General features: G+C 41.9%; 1 long non-coding RNA gene across 1 annotated transcript; it reads right to left on the bottom strand.

Moving 5' to 3' along the window:
• Positions 1-3,527: 3,527 nt before the first annotated feature.
• LOC310640202 lies at positions 3,528-6,546 on the bottom strand. Its single transcript, XR_014492497.1, has 3 exons — positions 5,766-6,546; positions 4,719-4,846; positions 3,528-4,255 (listed from the first exon to the last, which is right to left on the bottom strand). It is a non-coding gene; the product is annotated as an uncharacterized lncRNA (long non-coding RNA).
• Between the last annotated feature and the right edge of the window lie 268 nt (positions 6,547-6,814).

Below are 6,814 nucleotides of genomic sequence, written 5' to 3'. Positions count from 1 at the left end.
GCATGGCCAGCTCTACATCATTGGCATCAAGGGTGCCGATGGGGGCCTGGGCAGGAGTGGGACAGATCTGAGGGTCTCTGGCAGAAGGAGGGTCTCTGGGCCAGGGCCAAGGCAGTGGGGGCCGTTCCCTTGCTGTTTCCAGGATGGCTTCGTGGGCCGCATGAAACCACTTCGCGGGCCGGATCTGGCCCCCGGGCCTTGTGTTTGACATGTCTGCTTTAAGGTTACAAAATAAGTTTGAGGACAAGAAAAAAGATTTAGTAAAATGGATTTTGTCAGGAGAATTATGAGAACTTCAGAGACAAAAAATAATAAATAAAACCAAGAAAGACAAAAAGGAAGAGTTTTTCAATGAATATGAAGGGGTGAAACCTTCCTATAAAAACATCTTATCTGTTTTGCCCTTTGTACCTGCAACAACATTTATAAGATTATGGGAAGACTCTTTGACTCATCGAAACATATTGAACAGGAATGACGTTGGGCAAAAAAAAAAAAAGGCTAAAGTGAGATTCAAGAAATTAGATGATGGGAATGACCAGAGGGAGTATTTAAAAATTAAATATTTGTTTGAATATGGTTAAAAAAATAGAAAGATTTTAAATTATATTATAGCTTAAGAGGGATGAGACCCTAAAATAATATAGTGTGCTTTCTTTCCTTTTTCTTTTGTGTGTTTTTTGTTTGGACATGAGAAATATAAAAATGTTGGGATGGTTTATATAAAAGAAATGTTTTCTCTGTTTTGTCTCCCCCTCCCCTTTTTTTGCTCTTATTGTCTTTTAAGATATGAGGAATGTAAAAATGTGATGGCTTGTATGAGCAAAAAAGATTTAAATATTTAAGTGTAACTAATTTTGAGAAAATCTTAACTATCATCTTTCGGTCTATCATCTGTTTGTCTATATCAGGGGTGTCAAACTCAATTTCATTGAGGGCTGCATCAGCATTGCGGTTGCCCTCAGGGGGCCGGGCGGGTGTGGCCAGGGTGGGCGTGTCCTACTGGGTGGGTGTGGCTAGAGTGGGTGTGGCCTAGTGGGTGGGCGTGGCCAGCTCAACATCACTGGCATCAAGGATGCCTATGGGGCCCTGGGCAGGAGTGGGACAGATCTCAGGGTCTCTGGCAGGAGGAGGGTCTCTGGGCCAGGGCCAAGGCAGTGGGGGCCGTTCCTTCACTGTTTCCAGGATGGCTTCGCGGGCCACATGAAACCACTTCACGGGCCGGATCCGGCCCCCGGGCCTTGTGTTTGACATGTCTGGTCTATATCATCTATCTATCATCTTTCTGTTTATCTATCTATCTTTTGAATACTGTGGGGAAAACAAATTTAAATAAGAATGTAAACAGGATTTATGATGAGCCAATCAAGATGATCAATGAAAAGAAGCTTTATACTGATGTGATTATTTGCAGAAACATGAGAAAAATGTTTATATTTAATTGTCATTTATTTAAATAAGAACTGTATTAATTTTAAGGTTGGCGACAGAGAATATTATTGGAAGAAGAGGAAATCAAGTAAACTTATTATACGGACTATAGAATTATAGAAATCGTTATTATTTTTAAATACTAACCCAGACAACATGATGTTTACCAAATATTAAGGCGTATGTTAAAAATCAATAACTTTTAAAAATAAATAAATACATTGGACAGCCAATCTGCAAATTGGTGTTCATATATGAGGCCAAAATAAAGTGAATTCATCATTCATTTGAGGGCAATGTGTGAAAACCCAACCAGCTAGACTTGCTTCATACTGTCAGTTTTGAAAATGAGCATGGCTGCAGCCAGTGCTTTTTTTGTAAAAGAAAAAGTTGCCGGAACTCACACATGTCATACAACCCGCCTTGCCTACCCTACAAGGTTCCATCCAAAAAAGGTGCCGGAACTCCGTTCTGAGCGTTCTATGAGAAAAAAAGCCCTGGCTGCAGCCATTTTCACTACTCATTTTCGGTTGACACATAGCATGGAGGGATGGAAGGGGGCGTTACCAGGTGCTTCGCCAGACGAAACAGATTTTCTTCCATGGGAACCAAGGTCATCGGCTGCTCCTGGGACTGCAGGCTGGGCGTTTCATGAAAAGCCCGCCAAGAAGATGTATTGGGGAACATAGTAGTTAGCATAGCTTTAGGGGTGGAATTTCTTAACTTAGTATTGGGGATTGTTACGCATCTATTCAGACTTGGTTTCACTTTTGATGTGTTGATACTTTGTATCAATAAACATGTTCTTTGATGAACTTGCGAGCCTCAGAGTTCTGCTTTGTCTCATCTGTCTGAACCATGACATATACCTTATAATTTACTTAAAACACAAGTTGCTGAATCAACCACAGCTGGCTTAAGTTTGCCATTAAAGCCATAAACTATGATCTACGAATCACAGTACATGGGCTTGACTTAGCTTACTGCAACCAAACAAGTTTCGCTATGGATTAACCCAATATTTGAAGCCCACCACTGACAAACTTGGATTATTCTGTGTGTAAGCCGTGAAAAGGGCGTACATTAATAGAAAAGAGGTAACATTGCAGCTTGCACACCATCCTCTCCATTCCACGTATTGAGCTAAGAATGAGAGGTGTCACCTAGCTGTACTGTTTAATAATGTAAGCTAGCACAGCCTACTCCACAAAGTTGTTATGCAGATGGAAGAACCCTGCACACCACAATAAGCTCTTGGAAGAGAGTTGTTAAATGAGTCACATGTAATTTTGCCACTTTTTTTGTTTTTTTGCAACAGTTGTTACGTGAACGACTGCAGCCCTTAAGTGAATCATGCTGTTGTTAAGGCAGCTTTGCTTGTCGGAAGCTGGCTAGGAAGATTGCAAATGGTAATCGCATGATCCTGGGACACTGCAACCCTCTTAAATTCATGCCAGTTTTCAAGTGCCCACATTTCTGATCATGTGATTGCAAGGATGCAGCGTGAGGCTCCGTTGAGATTGTAAGTTGAGGACTACCTATCTACCGTTGCAACCACTGGTGGATGCAGCCAAGTCATGGATGGATTTTAAGCCACAAACTAGCCACCCACATTCAAGCTGAGGGTATTGGGAAAACATGCAGGCAGGCAGTCCTCAACTTACGACAGTCGAGCCCAAAATTTCTGATGCCAAGCAAGGCAGTTAAGTGAGTTTTGCCCCGTTTTACAACCTTTCCTGCCATAGTTGTTACGTTAGTAACACGGTTGTTAAGTGAATCTGGCTTCCCCATCAACTTTGCTTAAGAGGTGGTCGCAAAAGGGGATCACATGACCCCGGGACACTAAGTTTCACAGATCTGAACCAGTTTGCCCAAGAGTCTGAATTTTGATCATGTGACCAAGGGGATGCTGCAATGTTCGTGTCAAAAGCAATCTAGGTCACTTTCCCCCCCCCCCCCCACTGCCGTTGTAACTTCAAATGGTCATGGAACAAACTGTTGTTAAGCTAAGGACTATTTCTAGTTACCTTTGTTCAAGGTGTCACAGAAACTCAGGAAATTGTACTACTCCACAAACTATGCTTGAGTGAGTTAGGCAGTCGGTGTGATTCATACTGGGGCAGGAAAGCAATATGTGCCCGAATTAATCCTAAGCAGCCAACCCCACCCTGGAGGTTGCAGACAACCATGTAATGAGCTTCATGAGACAAACAATACTTAAGAGCACCTTCCCTCCGGAGCGGCAGCCGCTGGATACTGGGAAATGCAATTGCAGTGGAAATTGGGGCGGTTTGTGGATCCTAAAAAAAAAAAATCATCTTCGAAGTTAGGGTTTTCCCCCACTAAGCGGCATCCTTCTGTGTGTGCCCATGATAGTGCACGTGGCGAATTAGTATGAAAACCACTGTAAAAATATGCTTCAAAAAGTTTTCTGTAAATAATAATAATAATAATAATAATATTATTTAGATTTATATACCACCCTTTCCCGAAGGACTCAGGGCGGTTTACAGGGCATTTAAAAAACAGTCAATACAAACGTTAAAACAAATTAAAAGAGATTAAATAGAACCCTGAGAAAATTAAAACCCAGTTATAAAAAGTCAAAACTCCCAATCCTTATGAAATCCCATGGGAGATTTTGGCCCTTTTGATCCAAGACATCTAAAAGCCCACTGAGCTCCATAGGGCAGATTTAACCCCTTACATTTCGTAGCCGTCTGGTCCCATACTGAAATTTCCAATTTCCTCTTGGGCACGCACCGGTTATCAGAAACAAAAAAAAACATTGTCAAGACTTTCGAAGCAGTCCTTCAGCTGTTCCCTGTGAAGAAACTTCCATAAATCACTTCTTCTGCATGATAAAAGCTGGCTGTGCCCCCACCCCAAGAGCCATTGGTCACACCGTCTTGCTTCTTTCCCAACTAAATAGAGAATCTCCTATATCTTAATCAAGCTGAATCCAAGACCCCGGCAATTAAAAAAATCTCCCAGCCTGGCTTTGAAAAAAGGGAAGAGGAGGAAGAGGAGGGGGGGAGGGAGAAGGATAGAGGGAGGAGGAAGAGGAGAGGGAGAGATGGATGGGGAGGGGATTTAAAAGAAACCCATCTTTTGACGCCACCAGGAACAACCCGCAAAGGAGGGCCCTTATGTTTTTATTGTGGACCCTCCACTTCTAAACAACGGACCAATTCTTTTCTTGTGGTTTTGGATTCAGCCAAAAAAAAAAAAAAAGCAACGCTCTCAATTTTTGTCACCAGGGTGTCAAAAAGGTTAAAAAGTCTCACTTCAGGTCTAGTTTGACTCTCAAGGAGATTTGACGGATGCATCTATGTGTGTTTTCCAGCAACGGGGCAGAAACGGTTTTCCCCATGCACGCTTCCCAGTCAAATTGACAGTCCTGGGATTTAAACTACTGGGAGAGGAAGAAAAAAAAAGCACAAAGGGCTCCTTTGAGTACATTTTGGGTTTTTGCTCCAAGAAAGAATGCCAACTACACATTTTCTAAATCATTTTAAAGCCCTGCCTAAGCATTTCCAATCTCTTGTTGGAGAATTGCAACCAAGATTTTGAATCCAAAAGCTCAGTTTCTCATATATATATATATATATATATATATATATATATATATATATATATATATATATATATATATATACACATACACACACACACACACACACACACACATATATATATATATACATACACACACACACACACACACACACACACATATATATATATATATATATATATATACATACACATACATATATATATACACACATATATATATATACACATACATATATATATACACACACACATGCATACATACACACACACACACACACACACACATATATATATATATATAATCTCCTTGTCTTTACCGCCCCCCCCCCATGTAATTTTCAAGCTGTTTAATTTAAATTTTGCAACCTTCCAAGTCTGTATTAATACAACTTCCAGAGGTTGTTGAGTTTGTTGCAAAAAAAAAAAAGTGTGACACCACAAAGGTGAACCAGCTAATCGACTTTTGCTACTGTTGTAGCATGCTACTAGCTTTATCAGATCGCATGCAAATCACCCAAGCTTATATAAACAGACCACAATAGCTTTTTTTTTTCTTCTGCAGTCCAATTTTAAGAGTTACTTTAGTCTCGTCAACAGGGATTATGTGGGAGTTTTGCTAAGAAGCTTCGAGGGAGGGACCTTCCATCTTTCTCAGAGATGGAAAGGTCTCTTGAGCTGTGCCGGTATGGATTTTAAACTGATTGTTTACGGAATGGAAAGTGAGTCACATTGGCTAATAACTCTGATGCGTTTACTTCCATTTGAGTCTAGCCACCAGCGAATGAGTCAGACAGGAACTCAGTCTTAAGGATGATCAGCTCTGATCTGTAATTTGCCATTTAGGACAGGCCTAGTGAGAAAGACACAAGGGGGGGGGAATGTCCCTTAGCTGTTAAGGTTGTTGTAAAGCAAGAGCAAGGGGGAAGGCAAGCGTGTTTTTGAATATTTGGCAGAACGATTGCTTTCCATTTGCAAAATATCTTGGAAGTAGCTGCAAGAAAGGAGGAAAAAAGCTCTGTTAATACAAAATGCAAAAATGAATGAACACACACCCCAATATCAGTGGACAGCACTTTTAAACGGTTCAAATCCTGCAAATGAAGCAACCATGTTAGCATACTTACACACACACACACACACACACACACGTTTTCCTGCTTCCATTCCCAAGGTGAGGCTAGTAACTTTGCATCTTAACAGAGTTCTGTTGAAAGAATCTCCGAGTTTTTTATGGGGGTCACTCAAACCACTCGTCTGAAACCGCACAACACAATCATCACGCAGGACAAGGGCTGAATTCACACCTAATCAGAAACCCCTCCACGTTTCAGCCTGGCCCTTTTCCTTTGCTTCAATATCAAGATTGAACAGTACAGCACTAATTGTGCTTGTCCTTGGGACTGTGACTTGCAGGATATAACACCCTGTAAATGTCAGCTAGGGACGCGGTGGCTCAGTGGGTTAGGACGCTGAACTTGTCAGTCAGAAGGTCGGCAGTTTGGCGGGTCGAATCCCGAGTGCCGTGTAGCAGAGTGAGCGCCTGTTACTCGTCCCAGCTTCTGCCCACCTAGCAGTTCGAAAGCACGTAAAAATGCAAGTAGAAAAATAGGGACCACTACGGTGGGAAGGTAACAGCGTTCCGTGTGCCTTTGGCGTCTAGTCATGCCGGCCACATGACCACGGAGACGTCCTCGAACAAGCGCTGGCTCTTCGGCTATGAAACGGAGATGAGCACCGGCCCCTAGAGTCGGAAATGACTAGCACGCATGTGCGGGGGAACCTTTACCTTTTACCTTTAAATGTC

This window comes from Vipera ursinii (genome assembly GCF_947247035.1).
Source record: "Vipera ursinii genome assembly, chromosome: 4".
Lineage (NCBI taxonomy): Eukaryota > Metazoa > Chordata > Lepidosauria > Squamata > Viperidae > Vipera > Vipera ursinii.
The sequence above is the reverse complement of the archived record's forward strand: the minus strand, read 5'-3'. Positions and strand labels throughout refer to the sequence as shown.